The following is a 19,363-nucleotide window of genomic DNA, read 5'->3' as shown; positions in this document are numbered from 1 at the left end:
CTGGAAGAACTACACATGGACATGTAAATAAACAGGAAGACCTCAAAAAAAATCAGCAGGTGCAACAACATACATAATCGGGGGATATCAAAGGCAGCAGATAGTACAGATATCCTGAACTTTATCAAAGACCTTTTCCAGACTATCAGAGGTAAATCAGACCTATCAGTGCCCTGACTGAGCTATGCCCACAAAGTCATCCGCAGCTCTGTCAAAACAGATGCAGCCCCAGACATCCTCATGCGAGTGCACTTCTCAGATGTTATGTGATTTGCAAGGGGAACGTCAGATCTGGTATTCGGAGAGCGCACTATCCACCTCTTCCAGGATCTCTCAGCATCTACCCTCCAATGACTTAAGGAGCTCCGCAGCATTCCAGACTTTCTTAAAGAACGTCGTATAAAATACCAATAAGGGACACCCCTTTAGTCTAATGTTCCCGTGGTCCAGAAAACAATGAATTCTACCCACTCTCACAGAAGCAAGGTCACTATTGGACATTTACCAAGATAAGGAACCTAACCGACATCATGAGGCTCAACCTCAAAAATGGCTGAGCCTACATCCAGAGTAGCAGCGAGCACAAAGAGCTGCAAGATGGAGTTAATCCAAGAACAGATCTCCAGCAGAAGTGAAAGCAGGCATAATCTCGCACCTACTTAAAATGAAACAAGATTAGATTTGTATTTCTTGGGATTCGCTGGTTCATCACTGTCCAGTGTGGGTGGGGGTTGGATGATGGTGCACAGACAAAATATCGACTCCAAAATATCGACTGGACATAATATCGACTTTTAAATATAGACTGGACAAAATATCGACTGGACAGAATATCGACTACAAAAATATCATTTTTAAGGTAAGTGAAGTAATATCGACTGTATAAAATATAGATAGCAAAAATATCGAATTTTTCATAATATATAATATTTTATAGTGTATTTTTATGTAATAATATGTGTGAAAAGTGTGTATTAATGTTATAAACTATTTTATTAAATTAATTTTGTTTTTATAATAATTGCGTAATGTAATTCTGTAGCGGGTTGTGGGTTTATAGGGGAATAGGGTGGGAAGTAATTTAATAATAATTAATTAATTAATATATGTTTGTAAATATTTTTTAATTAATAATTAATTGATAATTAATTAATATTAATTAGTTAATTTATTATTATAATTTTGTACATATTTTTTATTAGTAATTAATTGGTAATTAATTAATTGTAATTAGTTAATTACATTAATTAGAGTACATTTTTAATATATATAATTTTGTGTTATTGTTAAGTAATTAATTGGGGAAAAATAATATTAATTATGAAATTAATTACAGCTAATGTGCTAATATATTTACTTTGTTGTTATTGTTAATTAATAATTAATTGGTAATTAAATAATATTGATTAATTTTGGGTAAAGGAGTATTTTTAGGGTTCAGGGTCAGTTTTCAGTTTATGGGTAAAGGGGTATTTTTAGGGTTCAGGGTCAGTTTTCAGTTTTTGGGTAAAGGGGCATTTTTAGGGTTCAGGGTCAGTTTTCAGTTTTAGGGTAAAGGGGTATTTTTAGGGTTCAGGGTCAGTTTTGGGTTTTTGGGTAAAGGGGTATTTTTAGGGTTCAGGGTCAGTTTTCAGTTTATGGGTAAAGGGGTATTTTTAGGGTTCAGGGTCAGTTTTCAGTTTTTGGGTAAAGGGGCATTTTTAGGGTTCAGGGTCAGTTTTCAGTTTTAGGGTAAAGGGGTATTTTTAGGGTTCAGGGTCAGTTTTGGGTTTTTGGGTAAAGGGGTATTTTTAGGGTTCAGGGTCAGTTTTCAGTTTTTTTATGATATTTTAGCAAGTTGATAATGTGACCGTCGATACTCTTTGGAGTGGGAATAGTATTTTTTACACTTCTGGTATTGTACGGTAATATAATAGTATCCTATTTAATTATAGTATGTTACTATATATATATGTTTTAACAAATAGGATTGTAAAAAATTATTTTAATTAATTTCATTTATTATTTAAGTAGTATAAGTTAATTTAAGTATTTTTAAGTATATTTTAGTAATTAAAATTTAATATTAATTTAATTAAACACTGTTTTTAATAAAGTCGATATTTTTTATAACTATATTATTGTAAACGATATTTTGTACTCAATATTTTTGTACTTACCTGTTTGTAGATACAAACTCGATATTTTGACTGTCGATATTTTGTCCACAATATTTTTGAAAGTCGATATTTTGTCCCTCGATATTTTTTCAGTGATCCTTGGATGATATGAGTTTATGTAGTTTGGGATTTTGTTTCTCATGTTTATTTCTTTCGCTAGGACAGACGAGACCGATCATGGTTTTATGTGCGGAACTTGACATGCATGGTCATTTTTATCTCCGGAGTGATGGGGGTAACAAACAGAAAGTGGACCTTACTCTCCTCACCTGGAATGTCTGAGGTATCAACAACCCTTGCAAGGGTAAGTAAGTGTTATCATATCTGAATTTACACTGAATAATAGTTGCTTTTTTCCAAGAATCGCATATAGGTAAATCGCCAATCACAGCTCTTACTCCGGTGGAGTGTGTATACTCATTCATAGAAATCTCCCTTTTCATCACCACACCACAGTCACTGATACTCAGGGCATTTATGTATTCTTCACAGGCACTCTGCTGAGGAGGAGAGTTCTACTATTGAATGCATATGCTCCAAATGTGGATGACTCCCCGTTTTTCACGAACTGTCGACTCTTCTACACCGCTTGGGCACTGACATTACGATACTGGTAGGTGATCTAAATTAAGCTGTCGACCCCCCTGCTGGACACAACCAGCCTTTGTCCCTGTGGCAAACCTCGTGCATTGTGCACCCTCCTTTGCATTATTGACACCCATTGCCTCAAAAATGCTGGTGTTCGCACCAATACAACCTTTCAGGGTATACATTCTACTCTGCTCTACACAATCTAATGACATGGCTAGACTATTGGTACCTCTCCGAAATCACCAGCCAATGGATACGGGCTATACAGATACTACCACGCACACTTTCGGACCATACAGAGAGGGTTGGGAATGCAGATGTTCCTACCCCACTACTGCTTTGCTTGTTGCTGTATTTAATTCAGAATTGTGTTACCCAATCCTTGAATACTTCAGGCAGAATACTGACTCAGTAAATACCCCGGCCATGTTGTGGGAGGATTTCAAGGCTTATATCCATGGAGTCTGCATTTCAAAATATACTAGAGTCCTTCAGGACATATGCAATGGCCTGGCTCGAGTAGAGGCCCAACTGGTGAACCTCAATAGGACAAACTCCCCCACCTCCAATCCTAACTATTTACACAGCCGAACATTACTATTGGCAAAGCTTCAGGACCTTGCGGAGAGAGTCCACATACCTTGGGAAATACATAGTGGCCTGCTGTTATGGTGATGGGGAACGCCCCGGATGCACACTAGCTTGCCTCCTATGCCCTACTCAGGGGCAGGGCTTCATTACTAGACTATCCCTCGTCAATGGCACCCAGATCACTGCAAATGAAGACATTATTCGGGCGCTTGTCTCCTACTAAAAGTCTTTGAATACCACACTCCTAGATTCTGACGATACAGCACAACTGGCTTACTTGAAATAGCAATGGTCTGGCTTGGTCAAACCCAATTTCTGGCTGAAACTTTTTACTGCTGAAGAAATTGCAAAGGCCATCGACTCTTTAGATGGCTCAAAATCCCACGGCCTGGATGGCTTCACCGTCGCTTTCTATAAAGCGTTCAAAGGCATCTTCATACTCCAACTTCTAGAGGTCTATGCTGAAGCTCTAGATAAAGGATCCTTTCCCCCCAATATGAGAGAGGCAGCAATCTCTTAGCTTCCTAAGCCCACCAAGGACCCAGCTCTGTGCACCTCCTATAGGCCGTTATATCCACTTAAATTTGACTACAAAATTTTGGCCAAGGCAATGCCAACAGGAACAAATATTGCTGGAACAAATTATTTACCCAATCCAAATTGGGGTTATACCCCATTGATACACTTTGTTAAACTTACATACTGTTTTCTCAGTTTTGAACAGAATCATCCCAGATGTTGACCTTCTAGACGGGGAGATGGCCTGTGACATTTTGGAGTGGCCTGTCTATTTATAACCCAAAGGAGTTAGGTCCTATTTGGACGTGGAATAGGCTGGACCCTTTATAAATACAAAATACACAAAGTGCCTTGACCACTCTTTTTTTAAAACACAAGAACAATTGATGAAGGTCAAGAATACTCTTTATTGAATTCTGACCAGGTACTTATATTTTATACCTTTGACTTCTTTTTTTACTTTCAAGATTTTTTATACATTCATTAGCAAAGATAGGACGAACTGTACATATATTTACAATACTATACGAACCAATTTATAAACAAAACATAGCACAATGTATGTACACAAACTCAAATAAACAACATCATCACAACAAAAAACATTAAATTGATGTGTACTTGATCTCAATGAATGAGAGACAAAATCAAAGGAGGAAAAAGACAGGAAGGACGGAAAGCGTGAGGAATAGAGTCAAATTTATGAAGCTATTTCACGATGTTTAAGCTAACAAATAGCTCTTGTGAGCCAATTATTCCTCCAAGTGTGCCTCCAAATATGCCGACACGTTTCGATTACAGGAAACCAGTTCCTGGAATCTCATCAGGGCCTTTTTTTCTTTTTGTCTGTATGATGTAAACGACAAAACAATAAAGTTTTGTAAATGAATCTCAATATTTGTCTCCATTAAAGTTGCACAAAGAACCAATACTATGTCTCTGACTTAAGACTACATACCAGATTTAGCCGGTGGACTGTGGAAGACTATCTTGTTATGCTCGAAAAGTGTTCTTTCTTTAGTGATCCCCAGCGTTCTAGAAGTGTAAGGTACGCGGGGCTGTTAAGAAAATGGCGAGTGTAAATTATTCTAACCTTTAGCCTCTCTAGCCTAATTAAAAAGCGGCTTTATGGCCTACCTTTTTATTCGTAGTTGGCAGATTCCTTTCTGGTTCTTCGCGTTATTTGTGGAGTTTACTCAAAACACTCAAACTCTCAAAAATTCCATGTCGTGAAAATCAAGACAGGGCTGCAAAACATTAAAAAACGTTTCAATACTGCTGTCCTGTCTTTTAAACAGTTCTCACTCTTTTTGGGCTCCATTGGAGCATTGAGACTCCTACCTGATCATATGCAGTAATTTCTACGTTGTCTTTCTGCCACACACGTTCGAATACTGTGAAAAACGTAAGGTAAACATTGTAACCCCTTTTACGTAACCGCACTAGTGAAGCTAGTTTTACCACGATTGTGGCAAAGCCCTTACCTGTTAACCGAGTCACTCTGAATGTATCACACTCTACAGAGTCTAGGCACCCCTGCACAGTTGATTGATTTAATATCCCTTTTGTATTCTGCACCTATGGCCCATGTATGGGACAATGTCTCATTATCTGAACCCTTAACCATAACTAGAGGTACTCGACAGGGATGCATTCTCTCACCATTATTGGACCAATTGGTTCGTCATCTACAAGAGAGACACCTACACCAGGGACTTAATTTTAAGCCAGGGCTACTTCTTATATCGATGTATGCAGACTGCATCCTATTAGTCATCAAAAAACCCTCAGAAAACCTGACCCCTCTCATTCGTGAGATCATCCGCTTTGGTGGCCTCTCCGGCTTACATAGCCCCTCTCTGCTGGGAATACCCTCTCACATGGTGTACAGACTCCACTAAATATTTGGGTATAGTGGTGCAGCACGGCTCCAAACATTCTTCATAAACCATCACTTTAACCCAGGGAGCTATTCACTAATTTCTCACAAATGGGCCCATAACTACTACCCTTCATTCATTCACACTTTTATTCTGCTCCGAGAATTCAGTGAAGACTAAAAGGAGAGCCGCAGGGCTATAGCGGAGTGCCTAAAATTAAGATTTATACATTATTTACACCTGCAATTTTAATTTTAATACCATGGTTTTTTCTAAAGGAAAGATTTAAAACACCCCACTATTAATTTTCGATGGATCAGCTAGTAAAAGTTAACTAAAGGACAACAAGACCTGCTTAATTCTCCATTTATTTTATTATTATTTAGAGATTTAATCTCCTAGCATGATCTTTACGTTTATTTGAAAGAATAATTCAGTTATGCATTAATAATCCTGAAAGAAAAAGTTAAATTCAAAAACATTTATTTCTTAGCATTACAGTTTAGGAAAATAAGTCAAAAGTATATTACCCAGATGTAGAGACGCAGACATCAGCACAAAAACAAAATAGTTCCCAAAGAAACACTTCTCTATCTCTCTCGATGTTCGCTTCTCATAGGACTTCGCACCCATTCAAAAGTTAAAGTTCAGAAAATGTCAAAGTCCCTGCGCCATAAGAAAAATTTCGCAGACCGACAGCATCTTGGGGTGCAAACATTAAGCCGAAAAGCAAGCTTTCTTCAAAGTCCCAAATGTCCTCTTTTATACCCTTTTTTACTAACTCTTTTATGTAAAAGAGTTACGATAAATTCGTAACTCCTTTACATAAGAGTTACGAATTTATGTAAATTCGTAACTTTGATGTCCTAGAATGTCCGTGATTGGTCAATTTAGAGTTGGATGAGCATCACCTCATCTCTTTACTATTCAATTTATGCGGAGTCATCATTATGGCTGAAAAAAATAGTGGTGCCATTGTTCAAGTTTTACTTCCTTCGAAGTGTCCTTTAAATTGTTATTCAATGCCCCATTCCCACGAGTCATCTTGCTGACTTCAATAAACTTGGCATGTACTCCATGTAGCAGGCCACGCTGTCCTTGACCAATACTGCTCAGGCACAGGCAGCTCGCACTTCCAGTCGGCGCATGCGTACTTAGACCGCCACCTCGGAGTCACAGTCAGCTTCCATTTTCTTTTGGTCACATATGCCTCAATTTAGGAACTATTACAGAAACAAACACAAATAAACGTACATTTACGAAATAAAGCCTTTCTGTTTACTTCCCCCTTCTAATAATATCTCAGTTAGTATTTACCTAGCTTTAAACAACACATATGCGTGAATGTACTTACCAATCTTCATTATTTATGCCACAAATACACAGACAAAAAGCACATTCAGGCAATTTTTAATAAAATTTTAACAAATGCGTACCCTTTATGACACGATATACGACAAATTAGCAAATTATGCTTGGCAATTTCATGCAAATTAATATCCCACGTGTATTTGTGTGTGTGCCTTCTATTCTATGTTGGTTAATTTCAAAACCACACGTTTAGTACATATTATTGTTATGGAAAGTTACTTTTACAAGGGGTATACAAACATTTTTGTTTCCACCTTGCTCCATCAACTTCCCCCTTTGGTGATTTTATCACCAAATATCTCCCAAAATTTAGAATTTTTTGATCTCAACATGTTTCAAATTCTTTTAATTAGTATGTGTTATATTTCTGTTTCTTCTAATTTCTTTCTATCTTGATAAAACTTTTCTTTAAATTGTTCCATCTCAATAATCATCTTTTTCCCTTTCGGTGTCTTGGTTTTCGTCAATCTTTTTCTTCAAAGACCTTTTGACATTTCTTCTCTGCCTACATTTACAACTTAATCTCAAAACTAAGATCACTAATATTATTACAGTTACTGGTATTAGTATATTCCCTATAATAGATCTACTTATTTCATAAAACCAATTTTTAACTGCTGTTGAACTTCTACCAAGTTACTCAAGAACACCTTCAACTTCCAGTGGTTCTATTTCTTTATGAAATTGTGTAATATTTGTAATCTATCTCTCAATGTTCTGACTTTTATCAGGAATGTAGGTACAACCGTGTTGCACCTTTAAAATTCCACAAACTCCTCGTTCTTTTTTCCAAAATTATATCTAAAGCAAGTCGATTTTGCATTACCATACTTTTCATAGCAAACATTTCAGTGTTAACCATTAAAAATCCTCCAGCTGTGTCTGATGACAATCGGTCTACTATTGTTGACAATTTTCTAATTCGGTTTGCATTAAATGATATGCCTACTGCTGGGATTAGTGCTCCAAAAACATCACCTATTATTTCAATTACACTTTCTCTTCTTCTACGACTTAGTGGTTTCGTACTTTCGTACCTTTATCAACATGAATTTTTTTTAGGAAAAAGCAAGCCAAGGTAACACAACCCGTACCAGTGATCTGGTAATCTATAAGAAGCTTTGTTACCACATAAAAACTAAATTCCCGGAAAGACTGGGTCATTTCCACCTTTAAATCCCCATCCCCTTTGATAATATAAGTATCTTCACATTGACTTGCACCCACAAAATAATTGTCATACACAGTGTTATCTCTCTGAATACATAATTTACCTAACAATGGTGTATCTATATTTATTGCCACACTAGCAGCCCGCCCCAGCGTTGCCTGGGGCAGAAAGGGGCTGGGGGCAGTACACCTGGTCCCGCCCCGACCCCTCCCGCACCGACTCCCTCCCCCCCCAACTCCCTCCTGCCCCCACTCCTCCCGCCTGTCCCTCTGTGCACACCCGCCCCCCTCCTGCCTCCCGCCTCCCGCCTCGACTCGATTTCAATGACCATAATGACCATTTACTTTAACTGAGCTGCCGCTCCTTCCCACGATCTGCTCCTCTTCGCCATAACGCGCCCGCGCTCCTCACTTCTCGGCAGCTCCATGTCTCTCCTCCTCGTCATCACACACGTCCTCATCACGCACGTCGTGGCCAGCGCTACGTCGCGGCCAGAGCAGCGTCGCGGCAGGCGCTACTTCCAGGGCACTACTTTTTTTAAAAAGTTATATTTTTAAATGTACGTTTTTTTTTGTTTTTTTATAGCCTATGTCCATCTGCACACCCTGACAATTTCTACAATGTATCGGGTGTGTGGATTGGCGCTGTGGTTCCCGAGTTTACCTGGCTTAAAGGTGCGTGTTCTCTCTTTATAATAGTAGTATAGATTTACATTATATCCTTCAATATATCATCTGAAAATGCCCATTCTGTAGATTTAGTCTGTTTCACTTTTTCTCGTCGCTTATATTGTTGTCTCCTTTCCTAAACCATATTCAGAAAAACGTTCTCTTCATTTCTCATTTTACAAGTCAAATTATGTTTAAAGGCATAATCATGTGTCAATTCTTGTGTTTCTAAGAACAATTCTCCAAAAACTTTAGCAGGCTTAATTTGATTCAGTTCTGCAACAATTTTCAATTTCGCAACTACATCATTTGAATCAGAATAATAATATTGTAATTTTCCAGTTCTATAAAATAAACTTGTTATTACACTACAGGTTACTCCATATGTTAACAGTAAATGGTGGTACGTCACACCCTCGGAGACATATGCTGGCAGCTTTACACAGACATAGCAATCGCTGGTATCCATTGTCCTCACATATTCATACAATATTTCTGAATAAGTATTTTTAGAAAAAGCGCTGAGCGACTTATCTTGATGAATTTAAGGTCTATATACATGTAATGTTTCCTTTTTCAAATCATCATTTTTATCTTTCAAACTCTCATTTACGTTCAGTTTTTCAATAACAGGTCTCAAAGGAATGATAATAGCAAGAATTAACTATATTAACATTAATATTCCAGTACAAATTAACCACATTCTACACCATTTTCTAAAAATTGAACATTTAGATTTAATCACTTCATTAGTAGCCATTTTTTTTACACAGCAGTTTTCACAATCTTTTTACCCTCAATTGTCTCCTTTTAATCTTGTTTCCACTTACAATGTTCCCTTCAAGTTCAATTACAGCTTCTGTTTGGATATATACATCTCCCTGTCTTTTCACTGTTACACTTGGAAATCCTTTTCCTTTCTTTGTGTTACAGTTTACTCACTTTCTTTTTCAACACTTTGACAATGCAGGTTCTCCTGGCTGCTGTTTACTTCTCTTATTGGAGGCAGCACTATGTAGGTCCACTCAGGTGATTTGTATTTTTGATTTGGTCTCCTCACTCTTTTTGGCCTTTGCACAACCTCTATTTTCTTTCCCCAAAAATCCTTTTGACTTGTTATTTCATTTACTTGATCCTCTTGTACTTTTGCTTTGTTAACTAGTTTGATTTTCAGACCATCAATTTTTTTAGGCCATTTATCTCCTTTTCTCACTCTTTTTATTTCAGGTTCAGTAGTGTTTCGCTCCACTCTCGTTTTCTTGAACTTCTCCTCAATTGAGTTTCATCATCACTGTCATCTGTCTCTGTTTCAGATTTTCTATAGTTTCATTCATAATAAATTTGACAGAATCTGATTCTTTTTCAGAGTTTAAATTCTCTTTGGTCAGTTCTTTCACTATGTTAGGAACTTCTCCATAGCTGGTACTTGGAAGCTCATCCTCATCTTGAATTATTTCCTTTTCACCAGTTTCAAGGTTCCGGTTCCTGCTTTCAGAGCTTTCAGACTGTCCTTCAATATTTTCCGAATTACCAGTTTTATTTTCACTTAACTCAGTGTCCTTACTGGTATCAGTTTCCACCAAATCTCGACTTACAGGTCGATCTTCAATATTTGGTATTTTAACAATTTCATTTTCTCCTTCTGATGCAGAGCTAGTATCTGATATTTCCAGATGTCGACGAACAGGTCGAGCTTCAGTATCTGGATCTTTTTCTGGTTCACCATCAGTGTCTGAATCAGTGGTGCTTTCACTCTCCTACTGCAGATTTTCAGGCTCCGGCACACGAATAGTGTGACTGGCGTACACCCACGTTTTGATTCCAGCACACTTAACTGCAGTGGTACTAACCAGAATAACTTGTCGAGGTTTTTGCCAGTAAGGCACTAGACAATTTCTTCTCCTGTGAACCTTTATTCCAACCCAATCTCCAGGGACTAGATCATGAGCTGGGTGTTTCTCTTTTGTTTGTAACTCAGTTCCCACCTGATGGAACACAGAAGTTACTACGTCAGACAGATTTTTACAGTAATACAGTATGATATCATCGTTTATGCTGAACAGTTTATCAACTGGTACAAATGCTTGTCTTATTACTCTTCCCATCAAAATCTCATGAGGATTTAATCCTGTTCTTTTGTCAGGAGTACTCCTCATGGTCATTAGAACAAGTGGCAGTGCATCGGGCCATTTTAGTCCTGTGGCCAAACACATTGTTGCAATTCTGTTTTTTATTGTTCCATTTACTTATTCAACCACCCCTGAAGCTTCTGGTCTGTAAGCACAGTGCAACTTTTGACAAATGTCCAGTGCTTCACAAATCATTTGCATAAGTTAATTGTGAAAATGAGTTACACAATCTGTTTCAATAGTTACTGGGAAACCGTAGCGTGGTATTATCTCATGTAACAGGAGTTTGGCAACAGTCACTCCATCATTACTCTTGTGGGGAATGCTTCAACCCATTGTGAGAATAAAGAAATGATCACAAGTACATACCTAAGTCTGTTACATGGTGGTAGTTCAATGAAATCTAACTGCATTCTTGTGAAAGGACCTCCCTCCCGTCCCATGGTTCCCAAACTCACAACAGTTTTTCTTCTTGGGTTCAGTTGTTGACACACAAGGCATCTCTGACAAAGGCTCTTGTCAATCATCCTAAGTTTAGGATTGTACCATGTCTGTCTAAACATTCAAATCATACTGTCTCTTCTGATATGGGCTTGACCATGATACATTCGGGCCATATTTGAGATCATGTTATCAGGCATTACTGGTCTCTCATCTTTGTAAACCCAGATTTCATCCTCTTCTCTTTGTCTACATCTTGCCTTTAACCAGTTATCTTTTTCTTCTTCACTAGCTTCTTCCTGTATTTGCTTTACCTCCTGCCATGTCTCCACTACTGTTGTTAACATCAAAGGACTTCAAACATGTTCAGCTTGCCTTTCCCGATTAATAGATGCAAGATTTTTGGCACAGTATTTTGCAATTGAATCCAGATATTTATTACCACAAGTGATATAATCATCTCCTTTTTTATTCCGTTAGGCTTTTTTCAATCCCATTATTGGCGAATTACAAGGACTGCTTTCTATTTCTCTCAAAATCCCTTGTTCAATCATTTTATCTATTACTGGTGTTATTCCTTCAATTGTTTCAGCTGTCATTTTGTACTGAGGAATATTTGGATAACTTCTTCTTTCTTTCAAAGAAACTTTCACAGGATTTACGTTTTTCATCAAACCAATATCTTCTTCCTGTAAAAATCCCACACCTGCTCTTTGACTACCTCTTTCAATTAATCAGGTATTTTCTCTCGATCAAACACAGGAAACATACTATTCTTTGCTGCTTCAATTCGTGTCATTATCATTTTATACAAACTATCCTCGTCTGGAGTTTGAAGCTCAATGCCATCTCATGAGAAATAAATGGCACAGTTCATTTTACACAGTATATCCCTTCCAAGAAGATTTACGGGACTACTGTCACACACTATAAATCGATGCAGGATGTATGACGTTACAACGCATGCTTTTACCACGCATGCCTTTACAACGCGGTTTTCACATCGCAAACCTTTACAACGCATAGTGCTTTGGGGTGCTGGATAGTGAATAGTTTAATTTACTATTCCAACTCCAGTCCCCGTGGACACTAGGGAAGGTGTTGGATAGTAAATTAAACGTATTCCCTATCCTAGAGCGCCCTCCAGCGCAATGCGTTGTAATGGTTTGCGTTGTAAAAGATGCGTCGTAAAGGCACTGTGTTGTAAAAGTTGCGTTGTAAAGGATGTTTCCCATCGATGCATATCTTTGAAATTTCCAATCTCTATTTCAATTGGTTTTGTTAAGGACGTTTTAATCTGCTGATTAGCTACACCTACAACTTGAATGTGTTCACCCGAGAGAGGAAGATTTTGAATTTCCACTGATCTAACAGTAGAACGGGTAGCACCTGTGTCCACTAGGAGAGTCACATCTACATCATTGACCTTCCCATTCACATATGGACCAGACTGATCTACCTCTAGAGTAGCGCCAAGCACGCACTCTTCTCCCTCCCTCAGGCACCGTCAGAAACTGTCATCCGACTAGCTTCCGTCTTCTTTCAGCCAATATTGAGGACTCACATGCACTCTGCTATTTCTTGTTACCTGATCTCCTGCACAGAATCTTGTCTCTGTATTGGATCTCTGTAGGTTTACATTGTGAGGAAGTGGAGGTTGTGGCACCTGACACTGTGGATTAACTACCTGTTGCTGTGGCGATGGTTGTTGAATTATCTCATTCTGCACCCGCGGATTCAATTATGTATTTTCTGGATTAACTTTCGGTGGATACTTACACTCTTTCCTCAATGTCCCACCCTACCGCAATTATGACATGGATATTTCTTCTTTAATTCTTTTATATTTCCAGTTAATTTTGGCCTACTAAAATTTCCTTTTACTCTATTTTGGATCCCTTCTGTAGTTTTATTTTCTAATTGAGCTACTTGATGCTCTGCAACCTTTACTTGTGCCCACATTGCCTTCTCCTTGAGTTTCTTTGTTTTACTTCAATTTCATCACTACAGTATTTTGCATGTCTCAGGACTTCATCTACAGAACATGATTGCCATCCCACTAAATTATGCTTAATCATATCCCCTATTTCTGGTCTCAATCCAAACACAAAGCTATATACGAAGTAACTTATATCCTTTTCATTCAATTCCTCATATCCACTGTACTGTTTGAAGACCAATAACAGTCTTTCATAAAATGTGTGAACTGACTCTTTGGCTTCTTGTATTGTCCTGTCTATTTTTACCCAATCTGTTTCTTTTGGTGGAATTTTATTTTTCAGAAACACTATCACTTGCTCATATTTTCTTATTACTTCAGGTCCAGGAGCACCTGTCACTTTATCTCGTGGATAGTCTTCTTTTGGCCAGTCCACCGTAATCTTACACTCTGACCATAGATCGGCTGGTAATACTATGTCAAATAACCCATCTAAGTCTTCCCACAAAACTTTTGAAACTTTCACAAATCAATCTACTTGCCTATACCACCCTACTGGCTTCTTTCTCAATCTGGGAAAGTCATTTGTGAATGATAAAATATCTTGTCTACTCCAAGGTACATGCACATATCCTCCTCCGGGTATTTCTCTCATAGGAAATTCTTTTACCACTTCTTCCTTTTCTCTTACTGGAAACGCTAATGTGGATTTTACACTGCTTTCCTCTCTTTTCTTTATCCAAATCATTTTCCACTTATCAATGTCTCCCCATTTTCTCAATAACACAATTAATTCTTTTATTTGAGTAATTATCCCTGCTGTATTCATGTTTTCTATATCTTTTTCAGTAAAATCCACTCTATAAGGTTTCTGCAATACTTTGTATTTTGTAAAATCTATATCCATTTTACTTGCCAAACTCTCAAACCGATCATGCATGCTTTTGGTTTTCCACATAATACTCTTACACACATATGTGATCTCATCATCCTGATAATTTTTCAATCTATCTTTATCAATTGTTCCAATTATTAGTTCCTCCATATCAACTTTTAGTCTTGCTACATCCAACAATTTTGGTTTCGTTTTTTTCAGTTTTAAAGTTTTGATCCAATCACTTAATTCCTGCTCTGTTGGCCCTACTGGAGTTTGTGTTAAATCAATTTTTTCTATACTTTTCTCAGGAGTTATTGAACCAGACTCCTATCCTGTTGGGAATTTATATGGGAGACTCTGATTAAAAGTCAAATCTGGCGGTGTCATTTGATTGGTACGTTTAATTTCTGACAAGTCTGGGTAAACCTTTTCTTTTACTTTTACTTTTGTAAACTCTGATTTAAAGAACTGGTTAGAGATGGCTCTTTTATTTTCTGGTTTTCAAACACTGGGATTACAGGACCTATTGTTTCTGGAACAGATACGGCTTCTATATTTTTAGTAAGCTCCTGTATCTTTTCAGCTTATTCATTTGTTGAACGTATATATTCAGAAGTACTCTGTTGTGCTTCAACTTTTTGTTCTATTCTATTTCCAATTCTCTCTGTTCCATCCCCTTGTTTAGGTGTCCCAGTATATCTAGTTCCTATTAATGGAACATCGGAATCATATGTAATTTCTACTCTCTCCGGGACATCTTTGAAGTTTGAAAATCATTTTGGAGTTTCTGCTAGTCTATCCTCTAACTGTGGAGCACTTGGAGTTGTAACCATAGAATTTGCTTGGTATAGCTGTGGTCTCCTATTTAATCCTCATAACTTATTTTTCTTGCTTCTATGTTATTCCTCTTTTCTGTACATTTTCGCCCTTTCTCCTCATTAATCAATGTAACCGGATACATTCCATCACACATGTTAGCATTTCTCCACCTTCGCATTCTAGTCTCATGTGTCTCTCTCCAAAATCCACGACCTCTATTTTTTGGTCCTATGTAATCTCCAAACCTTTCTTGCTCTAAATCATGCATTTCATCTTCCCACTCAGCTAAAGCTTCAAATTGAGTTGGTCTAGGTCTTGGTTCACGCTTCATCATCTTGTCTCTCAGATGCCTCAAAACTGCAAGACTGAAAGATCCTACTTCTGGGAAAGCTAATGCACCATCATTTTTAGTATACCTTGCCCAATTTTCTAACCATATACATGTATGGTAGCCATACTTTGTCATCATGTATGACGCAGGCGTTTTGGGCTGAGGAATTATTTTTCCCTCTCTTGTTTCAATCACTTTATCCTTTTTAAACACATTTTTCAATTTTTGAAACCATGAAGATTTTTCTTTCTCCATTCCGTAATAAAATTCCATTTTGCTATTAATCTCCTGTCTTTTCAAAAGATCACACACTTTTCTGTAAACTGCTACGTAACACCAGCCTATTGCAGTGCGGTTCACACTATCGCACCAATTAGAACAAGATACTTTTCATTAGTGCTCAACCAATTATTTCGCTGCTTTCGCTGATGCACTAATCAGCCCTTACTCTGTCTTGGTCACACGGACCAATCCCAGCGCAACACTTTTGACGTCAGCCCTGCTCCGGCTTCTGTAGCTTCAACTGACCCCTCCTTTACAAATTTATCGGCACACTGTATTTACACTTTAATACAGCAAAATCCGTTAGTCACTACATAAAACAACTCCAATGGTCTGTTTCGTTAAAACCAAAAGGATAGTTCTTCAATCACACAAGAATTCTGTATTTCCAGTAGACAGCGCTTACCTCTTCTCAACCACTGAATTTTACTTTCGCTGATAAAGTAGCACTTCTCTCTAACTTACCCTTCTATCAAGCTTACTCTCTCCGGGTAGAGTTTTATCTAGAATACACAATGATCCCTATGCTCAGACCCAAGATTTCACAGGCTGCCCTCGCTATACATTCACCACTTTTACACGTAAAGGTCCCTAAACTTTTAACATACGACGATGTCACGACTTTGAAACAGATTATGTGATGTGCGACTTCACTTGCCACACTTCCTCTGCCTGCAGACAGAGTGACCAGCTTCCCACACTTTCTGGAAGCCTTTTCCAGACTACATATAACGTAAAACGAACTCAACAGATGTCAGTCCAAAAGTTCTGTACATCAAAATTCTTTATATTCTACTCTACACATCATATATCCAAGTCAACCTATAGCAACCATTATTCTGCTACCAAGTATAACTGGTGCAGCGCGGCTCCATAAATTCTTCATAAACCATCACCTTAACCCAAGGAGCTATTCACTAATTTCTCACAAATGGGCCCATAACTACTACCATTCATTCATTCACACTTTTATTCTGCTCCGAGGATTCAGTGAAGACTAAAAGGAGAGCCGCGGGGCTATAGTGGAGTGCCTAAAATTAAGATTTATACATTATTTACACCTGCAGTTTTAATTTTAATACCATGGTTTTTTCTAAAGTAAAGATTTAAAACACCCTACTATTCATTTTCGATGAATCAGCTAGTAAAAGTTAACTAAAGGACGTCAAGACCTGCTTAATTCTCCATTTATCCAATTTTTATTTAGAGATTTAATCTCCTAGCATGATCTTTACGTTTACTTGAAAGAATAATTCAGTTATGCAATAATAATCCTGAAAGAAACAGTTACATTCAAAAACATTTATTTATTAGCATTACAGTTTAGGAAAATAAGTCAAAAGTATACTACCCAGATGTAGAGACGCAGACATCAGCACAAAAAAAAATAGTTCTCAATGAAACACCTCTCTATCTCTCTCGATGTTCCCTTCTCATGGTACTTCGCACCCATTCAAAAGCTAAAGTTCAGAAAATTTCAAAGTCCCTGCGCCATAAGAAAAATTGCGCAGACGGACAGCATCTCGGGGTGCAAAGATAAAGTCGAAAAGCAAGCTCTCTTCAAAGTCCCAAATGCTCTCTTTTATACCCTTTTTCACTAACTTATATATCTAAATTCGTAACTCTTATGTCCTAGAATGTCCGTGATTGTTCAATTTAGAGTGGGATGAGCATCACCTCATCGCTTTACTGTTCAATTTATGCGGAGTCATCATTATGGCTGAAAAAATAGTGGTGCCATTGTTCAAGTTTTACTTCCTTCGAAGTGTCCTTTAAATTGTTACTAAATGCCCCATTCCCACGAGTCATCTTGCTGACTTCACAAAACTTGGAATGTACTCCATGTAGCAGGCAACGCTGTCCTTGACCCATACTGCTCAGGCACAGGCAGCTTGCGCTTCCAGTCGGCGCATGCCTACTTAGACCGCCACCTCAGAGTCACAGTCAGCTTCCATTTTCTTTTGGTCACATTGGCCTCAATTTAGGAACTATTACAGAAACAAACACAAATTAACGTAATTTTACGAAATAAAGCCTTTCGTTTTACCTCCCCCCTTCTAATAATATCCTTCCTTCTAATAATATCCCAGGTAGTATTTACCTAGCTTAAAGCAACACATATCCGTGAGTTTACTTACCATTCTTCATGATTTATGCCACAAATAAACAGACAAAAAGCACATTCATGCAATTTTCAATTACATTTTAACAAATGCGTACCCTTTATGACACGATATACGACAAATTAGTAAATTATGCTTTCCAATTTCATGCAAATTAATATCCCACGTGCATTTGTGTGTGTGCATTCTATTCTATGTTGGTTAATTTCAAAACCACACGTTTAGTACATGTTATTGTTATGGAAAGTTACTTTTACAAGGGGTATACAAAGTTTTTGTTTCCACCTTGGTCCATCATCATACATCGGGACAAAGAACAAGTGCTCCATTCGAATTATGGCCCTACCGTGGATAAATTGACTGAACAAATTGAGCTTTGGATACGACTTCCCAGAATGTCATTATAAAAATGATAGTCCTTTCTATACCTTTTTGATATATACCTATACCTTTGACAGTCTCCTTCTTTACTTCCATATGCAGTTTATTAATTTTCTTGTTCCGAGCTGCCTGTAAACCTGGATTGCTTGGGGCACTTGTCCTCCCAAACCTAAAAACCTAAAAATACCCTTGCCACCCAAAAACCCATACCTACCCTAAACCCTAAAATTAACCTTGCCACTTCAAAAGCCATAAACACCCAAAACCCTAAAAACCCCTCAGCACCCAAAAACCCATACCAGCCCTAAATCCTAAAAATACCCTTGCCATCCAAAACCCATACCCACCCTACGTCCTAAAATTACACTTGCCACCCAGCCCCCCAAACCCACCCTAACCCAACAAATTCCCTTGCCACCTAAAACTTCAAATTCACACTTTACCCTAAAACATTTCCTTACCACCCTAAAACCAGTACCCACCCTAAACACTAAAAATTCCCTTGCCCCCAAAAACCCATACTCACCATAAACTCTAAAAATTCCTTTATCATCCAAACCCCCAAACCATCCTAAACCCTAAAAACAACGCGAAAACCCATTTACTCTCAATCACCCTAAACCCTAAAAAAAACTTTCCCTAATATGTGTTTTTACATATATACATATATATATAATACTTAAATATAGTTACCTTTATAACTTTTACAACAAATATGCCTTTAGCATTCATGATCATTCGCTGTAAAGGCATGACTGGTAAAAGCATATTCGTTGTAAAATCATGTGTGGTAAGACAGCGTGGTAAAGGCATGCTGGGTTCCAGGTTCGTTGCAAAGGCTGTTTCCCCATTGGTCTCCAACACAGCATCGAGCTTGCCTTACCTAGCCAAGCCTGGCACTGCCCTTAAGCTGTTCAGTATTATAGACAGCATGAGAGCAGTGCTTAGATTGTCTGGGAAACTTCAGGCTTATTTTCTATAGAACCAGCTTTTATCGTTTTACAGCCAGGCAGAGCAATTTGTCGGGTGTACTGCAGTAAAGGTAAGATAAAGTGTATTTATTGCAGTACTCCATGCTTTTAACAGACAGT

This window comes from Lissotriton vulgaris, chromosome 6 (genome assembly GCF_964263255.1).
Source record: "Lissotriton vulgaris chromosome 6, aLisVul1.2, whole genome shotgun sequence".
In the NCBI taxonomy this organism is placed as follows: domain Eukaryota; kingdom Metazoa; phylum Chordata; class Amphibia; order Caudata; family Salamandridae; genus Lissotriton; species Lissotriton vulgaris.
This window is presented reverse-complemented; position numbering follows the sequence as displayed.